At 42.3% G+C, this 26,079-nt stretch overlaps 2 long non-coding RNA genes across 2 annotated transcripts in view; both read left to right on the top strand.

Annotated features, from left to right (window-relative positions):
* The window catches only part of LOC132541380 (uncharacterized), a 621,539-nt gene that overhangs the window by 153,978 nt on the left and 441,482 nt on the right, over positions 1-26,079 (top strand). The gene's annotated exons all lie outside the window — the stretch shown is intronic.
* On the top strand, positions 969-25,986 carry LOC132541379 (uncharacterized). Its single transcript, XR_009552578.1, has 2 exons — positions 969-1,110; positions 25,539-25,986. It is a non-coding gene; the product is annotated as an uncharacterized LOC132541379 (long non-coding RNA).

The following is a 26,079-nucleotide window of genomic DNA, read 5'->3' as shown; positions in this document are numbered from 1 at the left end:
TTTATGCCAGACTTTTCCCTTATGTGAGAAGTATGTGTGCTGTTGTTGATAAAATTGTTTGTTGTTGTTCTGGGACTATCATGCGTGCATACACATGCACACGAACATGCACATGCACATGCACACACACACAATACAGAGTGGTGCTTGGAGTTCAGTTGGGGCAGTGCTGAGTGAGTTGGGCAGACCACACCCCTTCTAGGCAGCAGTTGCTTAGCCTGTTTTGTATTCCATCATTCTCTCTGAGTCTAGTTTCCTTCCCTCCCCCCCCCCTTGGCCTACCTTGTTATGCTGTTCCCTTGAAAATCGGGTCACCCTCTACCTGACTTGTCCCTGTCCAATGATTTCCCGTCGCTTGCTAAACTTGTGTTGTATCTAATCCTCTCTCAGCTCAACTCAGCACTGCCATTAGAGCACACCATCAATCATCACTCAAGGGCCATAATATACATTCTGATGGTTGGAACACAAAGTCTCCCCCTTCCTTTGTGATCAAATGGCAGTTACAATATCCTGGAATTGGTCCCCTATTGTCTTCTTAACAACTTCAGAGACTACTGAGTTAGGGTTTCAAATCTCACTGCTTAGAGCCTATTTGTCCTTGGAATGGTACAGGTTTTGGGCTAGGAGAATAGCATAATGGTTATGCAAAAAGACTCATGCCTGAGGCACCAAAGGTTCCAGGTTCAGTCCCTAGCACCTCCATAACTCAGAGCATAATAATGCTCTGACAAGGGAAAAAGAAAAGAAAAGAAAAGAATGTTCCCACCTCACATACTTTCTCTGCCACCAGAGACTTGCATCTGTTCTTTAGATGTCACTTATGGATTTCCTCATCAGCCTTAACTGCTTGTCATCAGGCAAGTAAGTCACTTAATGTGTTTGCATAATATTTCTTTCCTTGGTAAGTAAGACTAACTTGTTTTCCCATCCTCTTTGATTGACACTGTGCCCTAGTTGGGACGGTTTTGAGGAGTTGCTGGAATGATCTAATGGAACACAATTTATGAATATACTTTAGAAGATACTAAGAACCCGAGCAGGAGCTAGCAACCAGTGTAATGACAGAGAATTGTCTACAGCAGGTGGAAGACATATATTTAGTGGCAGGTATGTATGCCTTTTATATGCAACTAAACCATATTTGAGTATATTCCAAGAACAATGATCAATAAGACATAGTTCTTGCCGCTAAGGAACTTAAAGTCTAGTATATACAGATAAGAAAAAAAAGCATTGTAATTTAGAGTGTTAAGAACTAGGGCAGCGTTCACTTCTTTAGTCAAGTACACAGGAAGAACATTTAATTTAGATTAGGGAAGGTCAGAGAAGGTTTTCCTGGCAGAGGTGTTGGGCATGTGAAAAACTGAGGCAAAAGAGAGACTGGGAAATAGTAGTTTCTAGGAACTATAAATTGTTCACAATAGTTCTCAGGGTGAAGCCAAACAGTACGGCTGGATGTCTCAGTGTGCAGGGTTTTGGAATATTTGGGGCACTATCAAAAGGTCTGATGCAGAGAGTAATGTGATTAGATATGTTTGAAAGCCATTTTGAGAAATATTTTGGAAGACTGAAAGAGTGAATGAGGTATGTCAGTTAGAAAGCTACTGGGATAAGCCAGTTAAGAGGCTTAGGAGGTTCAGATAATAGCATTATCTGAGATAATCCAGAAAATTAAGATGTCAAGAAATTCAAGAGATAGTTGGGAAGCCAAATAAATACAATATGATGAGAGTAGATATAGATATTGGAGTAGAAGAGACAGTGAACGGTAACACCTGCACTGCTACCTTGGAGAACTGTGTGCATGGTGGTACCATTCAATCTGCTCAGGAACATGGGAAATGGAGGAGGATTTGGGGTATGAACATATGGCAATTCTAGGGGTTGGGTAGTGGCTTATGTGGTTAAGTGCAAATATTACAGTGCGCAAGGACCCGAGTTCAAGCTCCTGGTCCTCACCTGTAAGAGGAAAACTTCACAAATGGTGAGTCAGGGCTGCAAGTCTCTCTCTGTCTTTTTCCCCCTCTGTGTATCTCGCCCTCCCCCTCTCAATTTCTCTCTGTTTTTATCCAATAATAATGGTAATTCTGGGTGGAGTGTAGATAGCATAATGGTTATGCAAACATACTCTCATGCCTGAGGCTCCAAAGTCTCAGGTTCAATCCCCAGCACCACCATAAGCCAGAGCTGAACAATGCTCTGGTTAAAAAATAAAAAAAAATGAAAATTAAAAAAAAGATAGTAATTCCACGATGGACTGTCACTTATCTTCAGGGTCTGTGTATTCTATATGAAAATGTATATGGTACTTGGATATCCTGCTATTTGTACTTCATTATAATACCAGAAAAGAACAGGATATTAGACTATAATGTTCTCACATAACTACTGATATTGACTCATCATGGAATAAACACTATGCACAAAGAGTGAATACACTGACTGTCCAGGAACCTCATGTATGGAGATCTAGCTCAAGCAGATGAATCATGCCAACCAGGCTTTCTCACTGAAGAGCTTCTGACAAATCACTGAGCACTACCAGGCATTAAAGGACATGGGTGAAGGAAGGGCTTATAGAATCAGAAGCTGTAGCAGTTGATATGAGGTCAGTAAATTGGTTCTGCAGTGTCTTCCTGAAAAGCCTGAAAGAATGGATCATAGAACAGAAACACTTTGATGAAGAATTGGATGACTGTACAATACCTGAGAAAGAGGGGGGGGGAGAAATGCCTGGTCTATTTTCTAATATTCTGTTCTAATTACTTTGAACTTATCTGTTCTTAATTTCTTGTTTTATCTCTGTTTCTCTTTGTCTTCTCACTTATATAAAATATACATAATATTTAAAACAGTACATGTATTTATACATGTTTAAATACTAGCACAGTATAAAATATAATCATATATCTATATATATTTGAATATTAACTATGCTATGCTTACACTTTTAAGCTTTAGTTCTTTTAGGTGTATAACCAGAAAACCCGCAATTAGAATAGAAATTGGTACCAAGAGTGGGATTTTGAGTAACAGAGCCTTAAAACACAAAACTGACTATGATACCACTGAGACGAGATGTAATTCAACAATTCATTGCAAGATGGGAAGTTTACAGCTGTGATTTTTGGTGGAAAAACAACTAAGTTGTCTCCAGTTATCCTGTGATGCCCAAGCCACATGCACACCAGAGGTAATGGTTTGGGTAGTTTGGAGGCTGAAATAAGGACAATATGTATAGGACTTGTTTATAGTCTTAGATAAAGGTCAGCAGCAGAGACAAGTTTCTGTCTAGAATGTCTGTCTAGGAATAAATGACCAAAGCAGGGTGATTATGGAACTCTGGACAAGGAAGCCCATTTGCCTGTAGCTGGAGCTCTCTGATTACTTAGTGCTAACTCCAGATATCAATGGACCTTGCCAAATTGAGATCTGGTTCTAATTTTCTGTCTCATTGACTTACTAGTGCTAACATTAAAACTCTGATTGACAAAGATGGATATTTAGGCCATTGGAAAATAGTTATTGGGGAGGGAGAGAAGGAGTTTCTTGGAAACATGTGACACCCACAACCCCCTCCAAAGCATTTCTCACTTTGCCTTCCTGAGAAAATGAAGAGAACTTGCCCTATGAGATGGCAAAGCTCTCAGGTAGGGTAGAAGGACAGAGGGATGGATAAGAAGGACAGATCAGAAAAGGAATACTGAGACAGCACTTCAGTACCATGTGGTCTCTGTATAGAGAGAATAGAGAGAAGGGTGGAGGATCTAATCCTGGGTTCTAAACACCAGAATATTTGTGGACTTTGTCCTCAAGATTCATTTGAACTCTAGAGGATATTATTGACCTCTCTGTGCCAGTCAGAGGTCCCTGCTGCTTCAAGATTTGATCTGTTCTTTTACATAGAACCACTGCATGGTTTTTATACTAGAAATTGCTCTTTCTTCTGTTTCTTTAGGTAAATAACTGTTCCCCCTTGGCTGTCATCCTACTTTTGTTCCATTGTTGGATATTGGAGGAATGTCAAGTGTAAAAAATACTTTTTAATTTGTAGATTGTATGAAAGTGAGCATTTGGTCTCACAAAGCAAGGACCCAGATGGACAGAACCTAAATACTGTGAATGCTGAGGCAAGCTACCTTTGAGATGACTTTGTGACACCTCTAAATGAGGAATGGAATAATATGGCTTCATGTTGTTTCTGGTTGAGGAAAATGCCTGACTTCTGATTGTAAATGCAATCAGGTTATATGAGAGCATCTTTGGAAAGAGTCATGTATATGAAGCAGAAGAATGAAACTGATATATTTTCTTTTCTTGCCCAGTGTGTTGGGTTGCGTGGCAGGGGAGAGAATTTGACCAGAGCCAACCTGGGCTGCTGCTTACTCAGAGACGCGGGAGAGGAACCAGGAACTGAGCAGCTGAGTGGGAACACAATGCAATGCCTTTATTGATCAGAGAAAATGCCTTAATATCTTCTGAAATGGAAGTGGCAGGTCGGAAAAGGAAATGGGTAGGAGAGGGGGTGGAGAGAAGGAAAGAGCTTGAAGGTAGCAAGCTCCCATCTAACCAGTGGGGATTAAACCAATACCCTGAAGGCAGGGCAGGTCTCAGGCAAAACAATGATTATGTAAATAGACCACAGCATCAAGCAATGCAGGGGACCTGGCGTAATGACCAACACAGTGAAGTTGGAAAGAAGATCTACTATGTACCACATCACTCCCTCTATCTGGAGTGCCAGAGCTATTGAACCTGCAATGGTCACCTAACCCAGGACAGTCAGTCCTGTGGCTTATGCTGTCTAGGCTTAAAGATAGACTTATCCTAGCTTACTCTTCCAAATCTCTAAAAGGGAGCCATTGGGTCCATTGTTATTTGGAGTGGACTTTTCACTTGAAACTTAAATCTCAGGGAGAGATGAATAGACAGAGGAAGGTGGTGAGGTGTGAAAGGAGAACAAACTTGACCCTACAGAGGGTAGTGACTTGAAGGAAAAAGATGCGTCAGTTCTATTCTTTTTTTTTAAATTGCCACCATGGTTATCCTGGGGCACTGTGCCTACTTTTGGTGGCCACTTTTTCTTTTCTTTTTTTTTTTCTTTCTTTCATTTTTTGTTTGTGATTAAGACAAAGAAAATGAAAGGGAAAGGAAAGACAGAAGTGAGAGGGAAAGAGACTTGAACTACTGCTTCATTGTTAATGAAGCTTACCCTCCCCTGCAGGTGAGGTCAGAGGGCTTGAACTTGAGTCCTTGAACATTGTAATGTGTGTTCTTCTGGGTGTATCACTGCAAGGTCCCTTAATTACTTCTATTCTCCTTCTCCTCCACCTCCACCTCCACCTCCACCTCCTTCTCTTCGGGCCAGTTGGTGCCACACCTGGTTGTGTGCACATGTTACAATGCACAAGGACCCGGGTTCAAGCCCTTAGTCCTCACCTTTAAGGAGAAAGCTTTGCAAGTGGTTAAATAGTGCTGCAGGTGTCTTTTTGTCTCTCTTCCTCTCTATCTCCCCTTCCTCTCAATTTTTTTCTTTTTTCTTAATTTTATTTTATTTATTTACTCATTTATTGGATATAGACAGAGAAAAGCTGAGATGGAAAGAGGAGATGGGAAGGGAGAAAGAGAGACACTTACAGACCTGCCTCACCACTTGTGAAGCTTCTCTTGGCAGGTAGGGGCTAGGGGCTTGAACTCAGGTCCTTGTGGCACTGTACTATGTGCACTCAACTGATTGTGCCACCACTTGGCTCCCCCTTTTTAGCATATTAATTTTTTTAACTTAATTAATTTTATTTGATAGGACACAGAGAAATTTAGAGGAGAGGGAGGGTAAAGAGGGGAATAAGAAAGAGAGATACCTACAGCACTGCTTCATCATGGGTGAAGCTTTCCCCCTGGAGGTGGGGACTGGAAGAACCCAGGTCCTTGTGCACTATAATGTGTACACTTAACCAGGTGCGCCACTGCCTGGTCCCTGCTACTTCTATTCTTAATAGCTTCCTATGATTTTAGTTCCAGACCCTTTAAGATAAGGCAAATTATTTTCTTTCCTTGGAGTTCACTGGGTTTCTACTTTCTTACAGTAAATGACAAACTATAGAAGAAATCTAGAGTTCAGACCAGAGATCTCGTTGGAGGCATGTTTTCTGGAGTCATCCACATTTCCACAGAATCAAGACAAATAAAGATCACCCAAGGACAATGTAGATTGAAAAAGAAAATGTTATTCTGAAATATCAATATTTTATATTGCACAGTGCTTTAGAAATCTGCTAAAATTTACGTACACTGTATATTCATTGTTACTATTATTTTATTGTCACAAGGGATATTGTTGAGGCTTGGTGCCTGTGTGATGAATCTACTGTTTCCAGTGGCATTTTTCCCCTTTCCCCCTTCTTTTAATTATTATAGAGACAGAGAGAAATAAGATGAGATGGGGAGAAGATGGAGAGAGAAGAAAGATACCTGCAGTCTGTTCCACACTCCTGAGGCTTCCCCCTCTCATGTGAGGAATGGAAACTCAAATCTGGGCCCTTGCATGTGGTAACTTGTGCTCTTTACAGGTTTCACCACCATCTAGTTTCTCCTCCTTCTTCTTCTTCTTCTTCTTCTTCTTCCTCTTCTCCTTCTCCTTCTCCTTCTCCTTCTCCTTCTCCTTCTTCTTCTTCTTCTTCTTCTTCGTCTTCTTCTTCTTCTTCCTCCTCCTCCTCCTCCTCCTTCTCTTCTTCTTCTTCTCCTCTTTCTTCTTCTATTTTCTGTTATAAACCTATTATTATTTTATTATGTGAACAGCTTTGTGTGTGTGTGTGTGTGTGTGTGTGTGTGTGTGTAGCTGTATGTCTGTTCATGCACCCACACATGTGGGCACAGTTATCTCTGAAGCTCAGAGCCTACATGATGAATTCACTGCTCCAATGGCTATTTCTCCCCTTTCTTTCATTTGTTGATAGAGACAGAGGGAAAATGAGGGGTGGGGAAGATAGAGAGGGAGACAGAAAGGGAGACAGCTGCAGCACTGTTTACCACTTGTGAGGCTTTCCCCCAAAGGTGGGAACCAGAGGCCTGAACTTGGGTTCTTGTGCCTATTACTATCCTAATTTTACAAATAAGGAAGGGTAATAAAACGAACTTCATCATTCTGTTGGGGTCTCATAATGTTACAGCAGTAATAGTGCTGGGGCCTGCCTTTCAAGCAAATCCATCTGTAAGCTCCCTATAGGAACAGGTAGATATTCAAAGGGCTGAGCTACCTGCTTTGGATCAGAATTTGGTGGTGGTGGTGGTGGTGGTGGTGGTGGTGGTGGTGGTGGTGGTGGTGGTGGTGGTGGTGGGGGTTATTCTTTCCTTGAGGTGGCACCAATCTATAACTCTAAGAACTGAGTTTAGGGTAATTGCATGATGTTTGCAGAGACACTGCAGGAGATTAACAAAGGATGCTTATCCCCAGAGCTTCTTGTGGGCTTTCTCCTTCCCTCATCCCCATGAACTACCTGCTGCTCCACAAATCCTTTGTGGAGATCTCTGACTTGTCTGGTCCTTGCAACCAGAAAAGGCCAGTACTACCAAGCAATCCCTCCCTAGGCCAATGTCCAGTTCATCAGAACTGTATTTAATGTCCTCTTAATTTTATAGGTTGGAAGTGGGTAGTGGGGAAGGATGGTAAGTGGTATTTTGTGGAAAAGGGGTCACACGGTCTGATGATTTTGGAAGTGCTGAGTTAAATAAACAGAGACTTCTTTACCACATTTCTTCTTAGAGCAGTAAGTGTATTCTTGTGCATTTCCCTGAGGGACACTTGATAGGAAGAAATTCCCAAGCTTGCTTGACCACATAACAACTTCCCAAGGTGGTGGTGTTTAAAGCAGCAATGTGGAAGGGGAGCAGTATCCTGGAGGGGAGGCAGGAGACTTCCAAGGAAATCTCAAATCCATAGAAAAATCAGCAACAGGTTTTAGTGGCAATCTAGACTGTGTGCTTGTGTGTGTCCAAGTCTATGTATGTGTGAGCCGTGTGTGTGTGTGTGTTCATGTACATACACATGTAGGCACAGTTCTTAGTACTCAGCTCAGAGGAAGGCACTGCATTGATTTTTATCACTTACTTCTTAAGGCCCCACATTCCCAAATATTTGCTTCTTTGGGGACTCACTGTCAAATAAGGCTTAACCTGCCCCTGCTGCTTCTAGGTGGATGGGATGCTTTATCTCATTATCATTCTGAAAGTTTACCAAGGAGAAAAAAAAAGCAAAAAAGCAAACACTTGTTAGGAGGACTCTTGTGCTCTGGCTGCAAGTCCCAGCCCCCAAGGGGTAGTGTCTCTGACCTGCCTCACCCACAGAGGACAGTGTTGGAGGAGCCTTGGCTGTGAACTTTTCTCAAATTGACACCCTCTGTTTATTTTTGCACCCCTAATTACCCTTTCAACTTGCCAGTGGTTTATTTTTAGAGGTTTCCCATCCACTTTATTAACAGCTCATAAAAGCTCCTGTCTCATATTTCTACCATTTATACCCTTAATTGAACACAGTGGCCTTTGTTATCTCCCAAATACCGGCCTTGTTAGAACTGAAATGGGATGACTTTTGCCTAACTGATATTCAGCATTCCTACCCCTTCCTCTAGCCCTGGGTTCTGCCACAGGACTCCCCAAAGCCTTCTCCTCAAGACTTTCTGTTCCCCTTTGATTATTCAAGGGCTAAGCATGAAGAAGACAGGCTTCTGAATGTTGTATTTTACTTTCCTTTTTTTTGGGGGGGGGGGAGAGATACATTTGGCCTCCTTCTTCCATCCCACCCAGATGTACAAGGGAAGAGGTAGACTGCCCCCTCCCCAAGATTTGCCACTCAGTGTGTAAGTGGAATAGCAATAAATAAAGGTATGCCAGGACTACAGTCCCTAATCTTACACTTGCTGATCCTCCCCCTTCATCAGAAGACATTGCCGAATCACTGTTTCCCACTGGTCCAGCTTATAGCCAAGCCTTCTTACTGAGACTAGCTAAAAAATCAGTAACAGCCATCACTGAGTCACTGATTCCCAGCACCTGTTAGCAGAGAGAAGGCTGGCCTAGGGCAAAAATAGCAATTTCAGCCTGGTAATACTCAGTGGCACAGGCCCAGGTTTCTAGGGTGGAAAGGAATATGTTTCCTGGGTCATATCAGGAGACTGTGAGGGAAGTTGCATGCTGGGCAGAATGGGCAAGTGGTCTGTCTTGTGTGACATGGGGTCAATATTGCTACAAAGGCTCATAATTCCCCTGGCAAGAGACTGACCTGTCGTTCATATTGATAGTTTAAGGAAGTTTAAGGAAGGCATAAGGGGCACAGGCTGAGGAGGTGCTCCAGACCTCCAGAGGCAAGATAGACCATTTAGACCAAGACTAATTCAGGTTTTGAATCTTGGCTTCTCCCTTTGGCCTTGGGCAAATGACTTAACTTCTCTGATTTGTTCCCCCATCAATACAATAAGACAATACTAGTAGTACTAAAATAGAACTGGAAGTGGAGTGTCAAGCCAACATTGCAGAACAATAATAGAGACCTGCATTTTAACTGATTGTGCAAAGGGAAACATTTTATTTTGTAATAGTGTACAATATTGAGAATGGGTGTCATCTCTCAAAGCATTCTCACCTCATCTTAGCTTCCTTGTCTGTTTTTAGAATCTCAGGATGGGCGGTAGGACTGGTCACCTGAGAACCCAGATTCTCTTCCCTGGAGATGTTTTTTTGCCTTCTTCTAGCCAAGAAGGATGGGTAGCACAAAGGAAGCCAAGCAGTGCTTTTCACACTGCTAGCTCCTCCTTAAGATGCTGGGTTTCAACACCTTCATTGTAGAACTGATGTCAGAATGAAGTTAGGCAATACACACAAACACCTTGGCATGGTGGCTGGCACATTGTAATCATTTAGCAGAAGTTAGTGACAAGTCATAGTAGGATATGGCCATTGTTATCCGGTGTCTCCTCTAGACTATAAAGTCAATGGGAACACTTACAGAACCTTTCCCAAATGTATTCTTTTTAGTCAGTTTTTCCCAGAAATGACCCAACATCCTGTGTTGTTGTAATGATGTTGATTTTAGCTTTTAGGAGAAGTAATTCACTCATTCACACTCCAATTTATCCAATAAACATATTTCAAGAAACTACTATATGCCAAGAACTATATGAAACATTGTGGAGACATAGCTTTCTCCTGACATGTAAGAGTTTAACCGTAACCTGCATTAGAAAGAAAAGTGTCCTGAAAAAGATTTATAAAGATAAAATAGAAAAAACTCTTCATTTTGACCTGGGAGGTGCACACCTCATGGAGGGTGGAGGAAGAAAATCTGAGCAGGAGCATGAAGGGCCATCAGGTTTTAAGGGTCAAAGGATTAAAGTCAGAACATGCTAGAAAGAAGGAATAGTGTTAGAAAAGTGAAGAAATGGAGATCCATTTCTTTAGAAAACACAACCTGTGTGGAGGGGGATGAACATGCAGGGCAAAATAGCAACTGTGTTTGAATGCTACAAAAAAGACCTACAAAGGAGCAGAGGCAAAGCAGTCTTTGTCTAAAGATCTGGCTAACTGAGATGACGCAAAGATGGGCTGGCAATTGGTCCCAACTATTCACTACCATGAAATTCCTTAAATAGATTTACCTCCATAGTTCTCATGGTTTGATTTGGATCATTTAACAAGTTACATTCATTAATATTCTGTAGGGTTATGTCAAAAGAAAAATACTGTTTCTACCTTCCTTTCTTCTTTTTTAAAAATAGTTTTGTTTTTTTTTATCAGAGAGACAGAGAACAGAACATCACTATGGCACATGCAGTGCTGGGGATCAAACTCAGGACATAATGCTTGAGATTCCAATGTTTCATCCACTAGGCTACCTCCCAAGATGAACAAAGTATATTTTTTATAGGTTCTTCTAAATAGTGAAGATCCCTAGATAATCTTAAAGTGCCAGGTTGTGGAGATGTCAAAGAGAAGAGATCTGAAGAGCTTTTAATAAGCGCCCACACTCGCCTGGGCTACAAGTTACACAGGGCTGAATTAAGGTGGGTGTCATTTCTGAGAGGCAAGAACTGGTAGGAGACATTCTGTGGGTGGAATGGGCAGACCTTGGTGAGTGACTGGGCCTGCAGGGAGGAGAAACAGAAAATAACTCAGAGGCCCTGTGTCCAAGGATAAGGGTATTAATATGGGGATATAGGGCAGGTGGCCTGGAGGAGAAGAGCCCCTTGAGAGTGGGATGTACTGAGCTGGTTGTCTTTGAAGTCATCAACAGTAAAGTTCTCAGGAGGAAGGCAGGAGGTTGGGTGAGAAGTCATTGCTTTGGGGCATAGTAAAATGTTTTGTCATGGAAAGAAAATCTGAGATTCACTTGACACCTCATTCTACCCCCATATCCCATGCCTGGGATGAATGGATGAGATTAGTGTTCCATCAGGCCATCCACTTCTCTTTTTCTTCTGCTGCAGTCAGGCAACCCAACCTCTTCCTAAACTGTTCCTGTTTCTGATCCCAGGGGACTGAGAAGTGGGTATTGACTCTACTAAGGAAATAATTGAGATACATTGCAATCTGGTTGGAGGCACTCTGAAAGAGGTGGACAAACCAGGCAGCACTCCCTGCCTATACACAGCAGCCCCTCTCCTCTGCATCCTCTACCTCCCTGGTTGAAAGCAGGTATTCTCAGTCACAACCCACTTGTCTACTTCTGTGTTTCCTTTATGGAGACAGAGGTAAAAGGATAGGAATGGGAAGCAAAGGGCTTGCCTTTCTGTGGAGAAGGGAAGGAGCTGTGGTATCATTAGTGTGTGAGTGTGTGTGTGTGTGTGTGTGTGTGTGTGTGTGTATGTGTGTGTGTGTTAGATATAGATAGATAGATACATACGTACATACATAAATACATACATACCTTCAGGGCAGGGGCTTCAGTGTGAGTGCCTTGGCTGCTAAGAACTTTTCCTGTTCAGGTCAATAGTGGGCTTTCCATAGACAATGTGTGTGTGTGTGTGTGTGTGTGTGTGTTTTAGACACATATAGATAGGTGATAGATAGATAGATAGATAGATAGATAGATAGATAGATAGATAGGAGGACCTAGTGGAGATTGTATTGTTATGTGGAAACATTATACAAATACAAACGATTGCATTTTACTGTTGACTGTAAACCGTTAATCTCCCAAATAAAGAAATAAAAAAATAGAAGATAGACAGACATAGGGATGGATGGAAATAGAGACATTCAGGGCAGAGGTTTCCCATAGACTGTGTATATGTATATGTGTGTGTGTGTGTGTGTGTGTGAGAGAGAGAGAGAGAGACAGAGAGGTCTTGCCTAAGACTGTACACTAACACAGCCCTCTGTGACTGCATACCTTGTAGAATTTAGAACAATAATCCTGGGGTTGGGGGAGAGGGTGAAGAATTGGAGGAAGACTGAAAGCTGCTGAACTTGCCTACTGGAAAGAAGGCAGTGGGGTGAGTGTTATGTAGTATGACTGGGCCAGAAGTCAGGATGTACTTTGGTGGTGGAGCTCCTGTCTATTTGGCTTTCCCAAGGGGCTGGTGTTGACTTCCTGCACAACTGGATAGTGAGAGGGTGGCTTCTCCTTTAACATATTACCCTGTACTCCCTGAGTAGCTGATTAAAGCTGAGCTGTCACCATCTGCCCTGAGCTGGATCACTTTGCCCTAATCCCCCAGGTGGCCTCCAACATCATAGCTTACCTCTGCTCCTCCAACTTGAAGCTGCACTCTGCCAGGTAGGCTAGGGTTGCTGTGACTTTTTTTTAAAATTTTTTTATTTATAAAAAGGAAATATGGAGAAAACCATAGCATAAGAGGGGTACAACTTCACACAATTCCCACCACCAGAACTCTGTATTCTTTATCCCTCTGGGAGTATGGACCCAGGGTCATTGTGGGATGCAGAAGGTGGAGGAAGGTCTGCCTTCTGTAATTGCTTCCCCACTGAACATGGGCATTGACAGGTTGATCCATACTCCCAGCTCTCTCTCTCTTTCCTTAGTAGGGTGGAGCTCCAGGACATATTGGTGGGGTTGTCTGTCTAGGGAAGTCTGGTCGGCATCATGCTAGCATCTGGAACCTGGTGGTTGACAAGAGAGTTAACATACAAAGCCAAACAAATTGTTGACCAATCATGGACCTAAGGGTTGGAATAGTGCAGATGAAGAGTTGGGGGGTTGTCCATTTTGTAGATAGCTAGTAGGCATATTTTAGTTAAATTCCAAAGGGCCTGTGGCTATACTAGTTTTTTTTTTTTTTTCTTTTTTCTTTTAGCCCCTGAGCCTGAAATCTGATATGGCAGTGGATCCAAGTTATTGCCTGGGGAGTGATATCATGGCTGGAAAAAGGACCAGAAATCTGGATCAGGGGAGAGAGTAGCTCCCTAATATGGGAAGGGTGTATAAACATTGTTGACTATAAACCTTATTGATTTGGTGTGGTCTGGGGCCCATAATTAGCTTAGGAGCCTGTGTGACCTCTGCATCCCTGTAGATCTGAGCTCACATTCTGTGGTCATGAGTAGGAACATTCCATGCTGCCCCAATATGCTATGACTTTTGAATCTTCCCGGGCCGTGCAAACTTCTAGGCTGGTTAAACACCAGCCAGTTTTCTACTTGGGTCTTCATTGCTATTCCTTCTTGTACCACAGCACCTGGTGAGCTGGGAGAGACTGGGTCCTGGCTGTGGCTGATAGCAGGGAAGTTCATTGTAAGTGGCAGGGGTGGAGTTTTGGGGGTGAAAACTATTCAGTACTGCTTGGCTTCCCAGCTTTCCCTAAAGGGAACATTTAGCTGGTTTGCTACTTCCTTCATTTCAGGAGCAGAGCAGTAGCTGGTATTTATAGAGGTCTGAGCCAAGCAGTTCAGCCTAAAAATTCCAGAGCCCAGAGTCCTCCGGAACAACTGGTTCTTGGCTTTCTGCAGTTCAACTAAGGTTTTTCTCTCGAAAACTTACACGCCTTGAGAATTTTGAAGAGGCAAAAAAATAGAGTGACACTACCTTTAGCATGGACATTTTGTGTGGTTTTATAGTTGATGACAAAGCAGTGGGTGAAGGACAAACAGAATGGGTCTATGGGGGCCCTGAGGAGCAGCTGCAGTATCCTGCTCTCTGGGGGGGTGACAGGTTTTGTGTCCTGTCCCTGTAGCCTTGGGGACCTCCTGCTTCTGAAACCATGCGCCTATGCTAACCCATTAGGCAGAAAGCAGAGTCTGTTGTTGTTGTTAGCATAAACCATCTAGCTGCAAGGGAAAGACATCATGAAGTATTTGACATTTTAAAAAAGACAGCTGGAATGAGTGAGATATCGACTGACACATTCATTAAATGTAACCACTTTTGTTTCTCTTCAACACTCAGTGTTGAAGTTATTCTAAATTAATTATGCACCTACTTGATTTATTCTTTACATCTCCCCTCCCAGATCCCTCCCACCCTCTCTGGAATCCCCAGCTGCACATGACTTGTTCTCTTTGTTCTCAGGTCACCCAGTTGTGAGAAAGGGGTGGATTTGGAGGGAAGAAGAGACAGGTGAAGCAGTTAGTCTGCAAGATATTTTCACGATGACGATCAGAAGTGGAGTCTGACCTAGGCTATGGTGGTGATTGCACCTGCTTTATGGAGAAGAAGAATGTGATTCAGTGAGGTTTTGTGGACTACTCACATGTAGATTGGGGAAGCTTGAGGAACAGAATTGAACACAGGTCTTTGGGCTATAGTCTCCTGAATTTTCCAAATGCATTAAAGGTGAGGAGATAGATGCATTCAAAATTGGACAGGAAATAGCATTACATGCCAGGTGGCCCATGGGAATAAATAGACAGGTCTACTCTGCACCTCACTTATAGTCAGGGGAGGGAGGGAGCCAGAACTATCAGGGAAGCACAGGTCAAGACCCTAATGTACAGGTAGGACATAAGAAAATCATAAGAAAAGCACAGAAATTAGGTCTACACAGACCATCAGGGAGAAAAAGTTACTGGCAATTTAAAGGTGATGGTGTCTGCAGCTTGTCTGGTTCTTTGATTTCACAATTTATTTTAACTGTGGTGTGTCATTGTCAGTAATTTCTCCAGGGAGATGAAAGAATTGTGGGACAAAGGGCCGTGGCTCTTTCAACTGTGATTAGCAAATCCTCTTTCATCTCAGGGATTTGCTTGACCTAAAACTCTCCAGACTACCTAGCCAGCTGAAGATCTTTTTTCTTCAGTGCCCCAGCCTATAGCCACTCCCCCACCCCCACCCCCACCCCCACCCTGATAACCTGGCTCAGCCATAGAAAGCCAAAGAGGAGAGATGCTTCATGTCTCAGCAAAGCCCGAGACACCTGCCCACAGCACTCTGGATAGCCCATGATGTGTTTCTCTAGTCTGTGCAGTTTTTCTAGTCTGTGCAGAGAAAAGATTCACCTCATGGCAGAATTACACATCACCCCTCTTCTCCTCCCCCTAGAGTTCATTTGCTGCAAGTTAGTCCCCCTCAGCTGGGTGAGTTCTTTGCAGGAGCAGAGTCACCACTCTGGTACTAAAAGGAGAGAAGCAAAGGAGACGGAGAGCTGAGCTAGTCTGTGTAGTTCCTGAGTTTGCAGGCTTCCTCTGTCCTCTCTCCTGGCAACTCAGCACCAGATTTCCCCTTTCATCAGGTCTAAAGGCAGAGAGGACTTATTTGAAGCTACATATTGTAAAGGGATGAGTCCTCCTATTTCTTTCTGAGCTCGCCCCAGCTTCCCAACAGAGCTGCTGAGTTACACTGAGACTTCACTTTTGCTTGCATTGCCCCATATTGGACATGTTTACTGGTTGACTAGCTGGGGTTGGGTGGCAGGAGTGGGCTGTTCCTAGTATAGGGAATCAAAGAAACAATGCACAACTGATGGTTCACAGACAAGGCCATCCCTGGGCTGTCTCCAGAAGGGATGGGGTCTCAGAGAGTACATTTTCAGTGTATTAGGAATGGTATGTGCATGGATGGATAAGTCAGTCAATCTTTCTCTAGGATGCCTTAAATCTCTAACATATCTCTTGGATTTCCTGCCCACAAGTTAGAATAATTTTCTATTTCTGTGTCCTTCTTCCCTGAATTGTGGGCTCTTGAAAAACTGTTTTGTGTTAGAAGGCAACTTTAGCATGCTTAGACGTAAGAGCAGTGGGGGTTTTAATTATCTGGATTTAGCTGGGTAACAATGGGCAAGCTGCTTAACCTCTTAGAATTAAAGGGAGAATTACATGAGATTATGCATGTAAAGCACTTAGAACAGTGCCTGGAAAGTAGTAAGTGCTCGGAGTAGGTTAGTTGTTATTATTTTTTGTGTACCTTCAGCCAGTCTCCTGATATATACCAGGTGCTCAGCTCATGTTGAATGAATGAGTGAATACACACATGCAGTCAAAAACAGAGATATGTCTAAGTGGGAGCAGTACACTTGATGTTCTTGTGTCCAGGGTGTGTGAGGAGGAGGGCTGAAAGAGGCAGAATCAGAACTTGGATTGTAGGGGGTGAGTTTGGTTAGCAGGTTGGGAGTTGGGCCAGGACACTTGCAGCGGTGAGAAGCAACTTCCAAAGGACATTTGCAAACATTGAATTTAATGTAAAAGGTCTGGTTTGTGAGTTTGACTTTCATGATTATTTTTGGATCTGTACCAAGCACCACAGCATGGGTTCATCAGGAGGGATCTCCGGAGGAATTATATTTTTGGGCAGAATGTCAGTAAATGGCTGCTGTGGGTGATTCTAATATCCTACAGGTTTGGTCCCTGTCAATACTATCCAAAATGGCCCACAGATTCAGTGTGATCACTGTAAAAACCCAATGATTTTTTTTTTTTTTGCACAAGTGGATATATCCATTCTAAAATCCATGTGGAATTCTAAGGTCCCTGAAGAATCAAAGGGGAAAAAAATGGCAAAAGTCATACTTCTTGATTTTAAAACCTACCACAAAGTTACAGTAACCAAAGTAATGTGACATGTATATAAAAACAGACAGACACATACAACAATTGAACAAAATAGAAATTCCATAATATTGAAATAAAATAATCTCAGTAAGGATTCCAAGGTCATTCAATGGGGAAAAGACAGTCTTTGCAACAAATAACATAAGAAAAAATTGAATACCCACATTAAAAAACTAAGCTGATTCTTTTTAAAAATTTTTTTAATTTTAATTTTTTTTTTTGCCTCCAGGGTTATCACTGGGGCTCAGTGCCTGCACTAGGAATCCACTGCTCCTAGAGGCCAATTTTTCCATTTTGTTGCCCTTGTTGTAGTTGTTATTGTTGTCATAGCTATTGTTGTTTTTGGATTGGACAGAAAGAAATCGAGAGAGGACGGGAAGACAGAGAGGGGGAGAGAAAGATAGACACCTGAAAACCTGCTTCACTGATTACAAGGGTACCCCCTGCAGGTGGGGAACAGGGACTCAAACTGAGATTTTTACTCAGGCCCTTGCTCTTTGTGCCATGTGAGCTTAACCAGCTGCGCTACTGCCCAGTCCCTGAAGCTGAATTCTTACACCCCGTCCCCAAAACAAAGCCCTCAAAACAGATCAAAGACCTCATTGTATGAATAAAAATAATAAAACTCTTAGAAAGAATCATAAGGGGAAAATGTCCTAATATTTGATTTGGCAATGACTTTTTAGGTATTGCATCAAATACACAGGCAAGGAAAAAAAAGAAAAAGAAAGGAAGGAAGGAAAGAAGAAAGAGAGAGAGAAAGAAAAATAGATTAATTTCAATTCAGTGAAATAAAAAATTTTAGGGCTGGAGAGATAGTTCACCAGGTAGTGTGCATGACTTGCAATGTGCATGGTGTGAGAGTTTGCTTCCTAAGCACAGCAACTTTAGTGCAACAAAACACATGACAACTCTAACAGCAATTAGATACAATTGGATGTTTGCAAGTCATATATTATAAGAGCTGAATATCTAAAATGTATAGAGAACTCCTAAAATTTAATAATAAAAAAATCCAATTAAAAATGAGCAAAAGGAGGGGGTCAGGCAGTAGCACAGCAGGTTAAGCGCAGGTGGCGTAAAGCATAAGGACTGGTGTAAGAATCCCGGTTCGAGCCCCCTGCTCCCCACCTGCAGGGGGGTTGCTTCACAAGCTATGAAGCAGGTCTGCAGGTGTCTATCTTTCACTCCCCCTCTCTATCTTCCCCTCCTCTCTCCATTTCTCTCTGTCCTATCCAACAACAGTGACATCAATAACAACAATAATAACCACAACAATGATAAAACAACAAGGGCAACAAAACAGAAAAAAAAAAGCCTCTAGGAGCATTGGATTTAATTCCTGGAGGGAATTAAAAAAAAAAAAAGAAAAGAAAAATAAAAAAATAAGCAAAAGATCTGAATAGACATTTCTCTAAAGTAGATAAGCAAATGGCCAATAAACACACAAATAGATATTGAACCATCAGCTGGGGCCCTATCTGGGGAGTTCTGAGATTCCCAAACAGACATGCTGGGCCTAGAACTTGAATAAATCCCTCTCTCCATTGTTACCAGTAATCTCTAAGAACAACAAAATAGACCCCTTTGTGGGCTCCCATAGGACGTTGTCCTCAACTTGGATCAACAATGGTAGAGAATGTTGTCCATCGACAACATACTCTATGCTATATCTGAAGAAGATGGGTCCTGATATTGGGGCAGCCTGGAATGTTCCTACTCATGACCACAGGATGTGAACTCAGATCTACAGGAATGCAGAGGTCACATAGGTTCCTAAGCTGAATATGGGCCCCAGATCAGATCAAATCTATGGGGTTTACAGTCAACAATTTTTATAGCCCTTTCCCATATTAGGGAGCTACTCTCTTCCCTGATCCAGCTTTCTGGTCCTTTTTCCAGCCATAACATCATCCCTCCAGACAATAACTTCTTGGATCCATCTGCATATCAGATTTCAGGCTCAGGGAAAAAAAAAAACTAGTATAGTCGCAGGCCCTTTGGAATATAACTAAAATATGTCTACTAGCTATCTACAAAACGGAGACTGCCCCCCCCCCAACTCTTCATCTTCAGTATTCCAACCTTTAGGTTCATGATTAGTCAATAATTTGTTTGACTTTATATGTTAACTCTTTTTCCAGACGCTACCATGATGCAAACCAGACTTCCCTGGACAGAAAACCCCACCAATGTGTCGTGGAGCCCCTATTCTCCAGAGCCCCACTCTACTAGGGAAAGAGAGAGACAGACTGGGAGTATGGATCGACTTGTCAATGCCCATGTTCAGCAGAGAAGCAATTACAGAAGCCAGACTTTCCACTTTCTGCCCCCCATGATAACCTTGGGTCCATACTCCTAGAAGGATAAAGAATAGGTAAGCTATCAGGGGAGGGGAGGGGATACAGGGTTCTGGTGGTGGGAATTGTGTGGAGTTGTACCCCTCTTATCCTATGGTTTTGTCAGTGTTTCCTTTTTATAAAAAAAAGATACTGAACATGACTAAAGAGTAGAAAAATGCAAATCTAAACTATGTGGTACTATCCATTAGGAAGCCCACTATTAAAAAATCAAGATAAAGACTAGTGAGGATTTAAGGACTGTCAGAGGAATATGAAAAGAAACAGTTACAATTAAAAAGCACTATTGAGAGCCCTCAAAATATTTAAAAAGGGAGTTGGGCTGTAGCGCAGCGGGTTAAGCGCAGGTGGCACAAAGCGCAGGGACCGATGTAAGGATCCCGGTTTGAGCCCTGGCTACCCACCTGCAGGGGAGTCGCTTCACAAGTGGTGAAGCAGGTCTGCAGGTGTCTACCTTTCTCTGCCCCTCTCTCTCTTCCCTTCCTCTCTCCATTTCTCTCTCTCCTATCCAATAATGATGACAACAATAATAACTACAACAATAAACCAGCAAGGGCAACAAAAGGAAATAAATAGATAAATAAATATTTAAAAATATTTTTAAAATTGTGTTATATATCACCTGACAAATGTCCCATGGAATATATATTCACAAGACTTGGAAGCAGAGTCAGGAGGAGATATGTGTCTACCCATGTTTATTGCAGCAATATTCAATATCAATCTAAATGTCCATTGATGGGTGAATGAAAAACAAGTGTAGAATACACATACCTGGAATGTTATCCAGTCTTTAAAAGGAATAACCTCCTGACACTGCAATATGGATGAACCTTAAGGACATTAGTAGAGTTCGAATAACACAGGCATAAGGACACATATATGATCCCACTTATATGAAATAGCTAGAGTAACCAAATACTTAGAGATAGAAAGCAGAGTCATGGTTGCAAGGAACTGGAGGAGGAGATAGGGAGCTGATGCTTAATGGATACAGAGTTTCAGTTTTACAAGATACGAAAAATTCTGTGGCTGGATCATTATATAGCAATGTGAATGTATTGATGTATTTAAAGCTACTGAATTGTATGATAAAAATGATTTTTTAAAATAATGTATATGAATTACCATATATGCATTTTTAAAATCAAGAGCAGAGCCAAGGGGATAAATGATTTGGGGTCTAGAAACACAGAGGAAATTTGTGTGACTCAAGTTATGCCTAGGCAATCTGGATTAATTTGTTGTGAAGAATCGTTTTATGAAGCCCATGCATTATCTATTTCTGTTCATCAGTGTTCCCATCAATCATAATTGCCTGGGCACACCTCTGCTACCATTCACATCATTTTCCTTTCCCTTGACCTGGGATGCTGAGGTTCCTTGAAGAAACTCTCTTCGAAAATCTCTGTGTCTACTTGTGCCGGTGTCACTGTGTCAGCCTCCTGTCTTCACATCTCATTCTGTTGTGTGGGCTTCCTCTAAATTAACATCTCATGTCTGACCTCTCTACCAAGCTGAATCTTGAACTCTAGCTGTCTGCTTAGATAACTCTCCAGCGTCTCAAACTCTGATTCAAACTGGATTCACTGTTTTCCTTGTTCTGCTGAGTTTCTGCTTTCTGTGGAAGACACCATCACTTTTCTGGTGTCTGGAATGTAAAAGCACAAAAGAGGTTTGAATACCTCCCTCCTCCCACCTTGAGCTCCCTGTCTTCCAGGCCTACTAGCTGTCAGTTCTACTTCTCTTTCAGTCTGTGACAACCACATCCTAAAGTGTCCTTATGTCCCTGTGCACTATCTAGCTCTGGCTCAGTTCTTCATCATTCTTGAGGACACCACTATGATTACATGTCTTTCTCTGTGCCTCCAGCCTCTCCTTGAGGCTTGAGAGGCCAAAGAATGGCTAATCAACTGGTTCTCAGTGTCAGACAAACCCTGTAGTGCTAGGTGATCTGTGGCAGGGTCATCTGGAAGCAGATGCCAAGTAAACAGTAGAAGAGGAGGAGCAACTGCTTCAGTTGCTAGTGGAGGTGGTGGTAAGAGGTGTGGACCCCAGTTTAGGGTTGGGAACAAGAGTGCTCTGTGGGTAGAAATTCAGCATCCTGCCCTGACTGACCAGTGTGAACAGGGTGCCAGTTGCGTTGGTGTTCACAGTCTCCCCTGGATTCAGAGGGTTTAGCAACAACAAGGACGCCTCTGCTCTAGACTCTCACATGTGGACCCTTCAACTTGTAATGTCTCCTATTTATAACTTCTATATGCACAAATCCTATCCATCCTTAAAAGGCTTATAGTACAGAGACCCCTCCCCCCTTTTTGAAGGTGTCATTCATTATAATGAGCTGTGATAACCTTTCTGAAACTTCTCTAGCCTCTTATCTCATCTTCTTGACTGCATTTTTCAAATTCTTAATCATTAATTTACTAGACTAAAAGCTTTTGGTAGGCAAGGTTAAATTCAGAGGCTAGCACTGCTGTATGACCCCATAGGCAGCTATGAGGCTTAATAGATAGTCACTGATTTCACAGAATAGAGTTTTTTATTAGTTTCTCTGAAGCGGCCATTCAGTAGCTGTCATTCACCACTGGTCAGCTAAGTTTCCCATGATCTTCCCAAGTGCTGCTAATCAAATATTTCCCATTGTTCTTCCTGCAGGCACTCAAGCCCTTATGTTTGGGAGGTCATATGAGTAGATGTGGGAAATAAACGGTGAAAGAAACTGACATTTGTCAAAGCACATAGGCCCATAGAAGACCCTTCTGAGTACTCATCTCCCTTGGGCATGACAAGTGGCAGTGTTTGAGATGTCTGCCACTCTGTCATCCCGAGTCCCTCCTGGATGAATCCCCTGAGTGGTGGCCCTTCAGTGCTGACCTGTGATGGGCACCCATCATGAGCAAGGAATAAGTATTAGTGGTTTTCAGGAGCTGAGCAGTGGTGCATCAGGTACAGTGCCATGTTACTATGAGAAAGGACCCCAGTTCAAGCCCCTAGCCTCCACCTACATGGGGGGAAGGTTCATGGGCAGTGAAGCAGTGCAGCATCTCTCTCTCTATTTATCCAAAAAATAATAGTAGTAATAACAGTAATAATAGTAATAGAAATAGTAATAATAATAGTAATAGTAATGTCTTAGTGGTTCCCAGCCACTAAAGTCTGAAGGCTGTTATTGCTGTCTAACCCAGGTCAGCCAGCCCTGTCAGTTGATCAGCTCTAGATATGACTAGACAAGCACATCTCCCAAATCCTGCTGGTTGATGGGTGGCCTGATGGGGAGGGGAGAGCAGAGGGAAGCTGAATCTTGAGGAGGCAAAGTACTTCCCTCAGCAGTTCAACTCCCTTGGTGGCCTCTCACTGTGGAGTGCCAGTAATTTAGATGCAGATGTGCAAGAACAAGAACGGATGGTACCTTTCACTCTCCTCTCTATGAGCTGCTTTCTAAATTAATTATACAAGCCGAGGGTGAGCAGAGAGGAGATTCTACTAAGTGAGAATGCTCTTTCTACACTGTAAGTCTGCAGTGGGATTTTCTCATTATCACCCAGCCAAGTTTGTTTTACAATAATGAGCAGAACTCCTCTCTTGGTGGGCAAAAGCATCATACTTTCTAGAGATTTGTATGTGACCCACTAGCCCAGATAAGCTTTGGCATCTGGAGGGGCTGTTGAACAGCAAAAGCATCAGCTTAGCTGGCTCAACAGATGTTCTATGAGTCATAAGCCTGACAAAGCACATGTGGATTCTGGTCTTATGGGGTCTGTAGGTGTAGAAAACAAACAAGTCCTTCTGCTAAACCTCTGATGGGAGGGAAGTGGTTATCTATGTGAGACAAAGATGAAAAACAGGCTTTGCAGTGTCCCATGTGTGTGCTGACTGCTAAACCTCAGGAACACACAATGACAAGAGAAATGGGCAAGAGACAGATTTAATTGAATAAAAACTCTAGGTTGTGACAGGCATGGGAAGACACAAAGCAGTAATTAACAACATAATTTTTAAATGATGAAGCAATTAATTAAAATCTTGACTCGCCAAAGGGAGAGGGGTTCTTTCAGCCCAGAAACACTGCTAAATAAAAGAGAAGGGTACTTTGCATTAAAAATAGTCTATGTGCAAAAGACCCCGGTCATCACGACATTACCAAAGTTCCCACAGCAAAGAGGTTTTTTTTTCATAAACTTTTTAAAATTATTATCTTTATTATTAGATAGAGACAGAGAGAAATTGATAGGGAGGGGGAAACAGAGAGGGAGAGAGACAGAGACACCTGTAGCCGTGATTCACCACTCATGAAGCTTCCCCCTGCAGGTGGGGACCAGGGGCTTGAAACTGGATCCTTGTGCACTTTAATGTGTGCACTTAACCAGATGCACCACTGCCTGCCCCATTTTTTATATAAGCTTTTATTATTATCTTTATTATTAGATAGAGACAGAGAGAAATTGAGAGGGAAGCAGGAGATAAAGAGGGAGAAAAACAGAGCCAAAGAGGTTTCTCATGGCAGAGAATGCTGAGAAATGAATCCACGTTGGATCTCATTTTATTCTGAAACTTGTGATTTGTTTGATTCTAATCTGTGAGGGAGAGAGATTGGGTAAGTCAGCAGACATTCAGGTTTCATTCATGCTTGAGGCTGAGATCTAGTTTCTCCTGATTATACCAGGGGAAGGAATGAGGGCCTAGAACTGAGATCCTCCCTATGGCAGGCTCCTGAGCTTGTGAAAATATACCAAGACAATTGGGGCAGGAGCAGTAGCAGCTGGCTGGGGTGGTGTGGGTGCTGACCATAACAAGCTCAGGAAACAATTTCTGCAAACCACTGGTGGGACAGCTGCTTGGACAGAGGAGGAATGTCTGAAACCACTACCTGCACTACCTAGTACATGATTCCCACTGAACACACTTCTATCTCCAGAAGTAGCCCACTCACTTCTACCTCTGGGTATGAAAGTGACCTAAGCTATGTACTTGACTCACTTCTGGAAGGATCCCCTCATGCCCATTTCTGGGCTCCTTATGACAACTTTGGAGTTGAATGACCAACAATATCTGCTTGGTGATTGAGAAGGTCACCTTGAAGGGCTCAGCCTAGAGTTAAGAAACAAAATGAAGCTTATAACCTGCCAGAGGTCTTCTTATGACCTGGGATTATTCTTACTCTCAAGAATGCAACCAAGTGAAGGTCTTCCTGAAAAGGATGGCCTATCCATCACAAGAAATTTATTTTATTTTAATTCTAATAACACATAAGTCCCTGTGCTAGCTTAAGGCTCAATACAAAGTGAAGTTGGGTTAAAATAAAATGCAGCAGATACTTCATGCCCAGTCTGGTGATAGGGCTAGAAAGTTCCCCAAAGTGACATCAGTAGAGAAACCTGATAACTTGGCTTAAAATGAGGGTTATTTTATTGAGTTGCTACTCCAAAAGCATGGGACATATAAAGAACAGGGCACAAGGTGTCATTTACATCCTTAACCTTCCATTTTTGAGAGAAGGCCTTTTACAGCAGAATTTACTTTTTGCAACACACACACACACACACACACACACACACACACACACACACACACACACACACATGACTCTGGAAATCAGCATTATGGAGTTACAAGATGAAGAGGAAGTTCACCTCCACACATTTTTACCAGGACTTCTGCAGACTGAGCAAAATCAATATACTTATCCAGGGTTGCTGGGAAGGCCACTATTAACTCAATGGAAATGCACTATTACAATACAGACTAGTTGAACATTTTCTTTTCCTAAACCGAATCTGGTCTAAAGAGAGAAAGAGAGAGAGAGAGAGAGAGAGAGAGAGAGATATAAAGGAAGAAAAACAAAATAAAACAATCCTTCACTACCACTGAAACAAACGACACGAAAATACCTAGAAATTTATAGAACTAAAGTTTAAGATGAATATTGTCCCAGAGTCAAGGGAGTAGAATTAGGCTTCTGGTAACTGGGTTCCAGTTAAGAAGACACTCCTATAGAAAGACGGACTCCTACTCAGATTTGGATTTCCAAAGTCTCTATTCAGAAAAAGAACCTTTCATCTTGGGTTTTCTTTGACCTGTTTAGGCATTGTTAAACAGCTGCTTGATACTTTATTGAATTACAAAGCTAAGGAATTATAATGCAGGCATCATTCTGGAACATATGTTTTTCCTTTTTTCCAGGACAAAGATTCTGTTTTCAAACAAATGTGGTCATTAGCTGCTGTGCACCAGAGAAACATATGGCATGTTTAATTTCAGCAGAATCATTCCTGAAGAAAGTGGCTACATCCCTGTGAGAAGTCAAGCCACTTTCAGTTCAACGAGGAAAGCTAATGAGGAGCCCCACATGATCAGTTGAAGGGTTACAGACTGGGCAGAGCTCTCACCAAATCACATGGAACCAAGGGTGCACCTCGGTTTATGTCACATCAGCGAAGAACTTCCGAGAGTCATGATTCTCCTTGCAGAGTATCTTCAACCCATTTGTATTACTCCTGAAATAGCCCAAGTTCCACTCAGTGTTTTCCTTCTCCAGGATTGGGGAGCTTGGTGAAGACCCATAGTTACAGAAACAAAAACCACCTACCCTGAAAAGATCACTATTTTACATTATACTTTGTAGAACTGACTTGCTGGGATCGAGACTCTTTTTTTTAATTTCCCCACTTAGTTTTCTTCTTTTCTTGACAGCAGGTCCATGAAAAGTGAAAACCACACAAAC

Source organism: Erinaceus europaeus, chromosome 11, assembly GCF_950295315.1.
Source record: "Erinaceus europaeus chromosome 11, mEriEur2.1, whole genome shotgun sequence".
In the NCBI taxonomy this organism is placed as follows: Eukaryota; Metazoa; Chordata; class Mammalia; order Eulipotyphla; family Erinaceidae; genus Erinaceus; species Erinaceus europaeus.
This window is presented reverse-complemented; position numbering and strand designations above follow the sequence as displayed.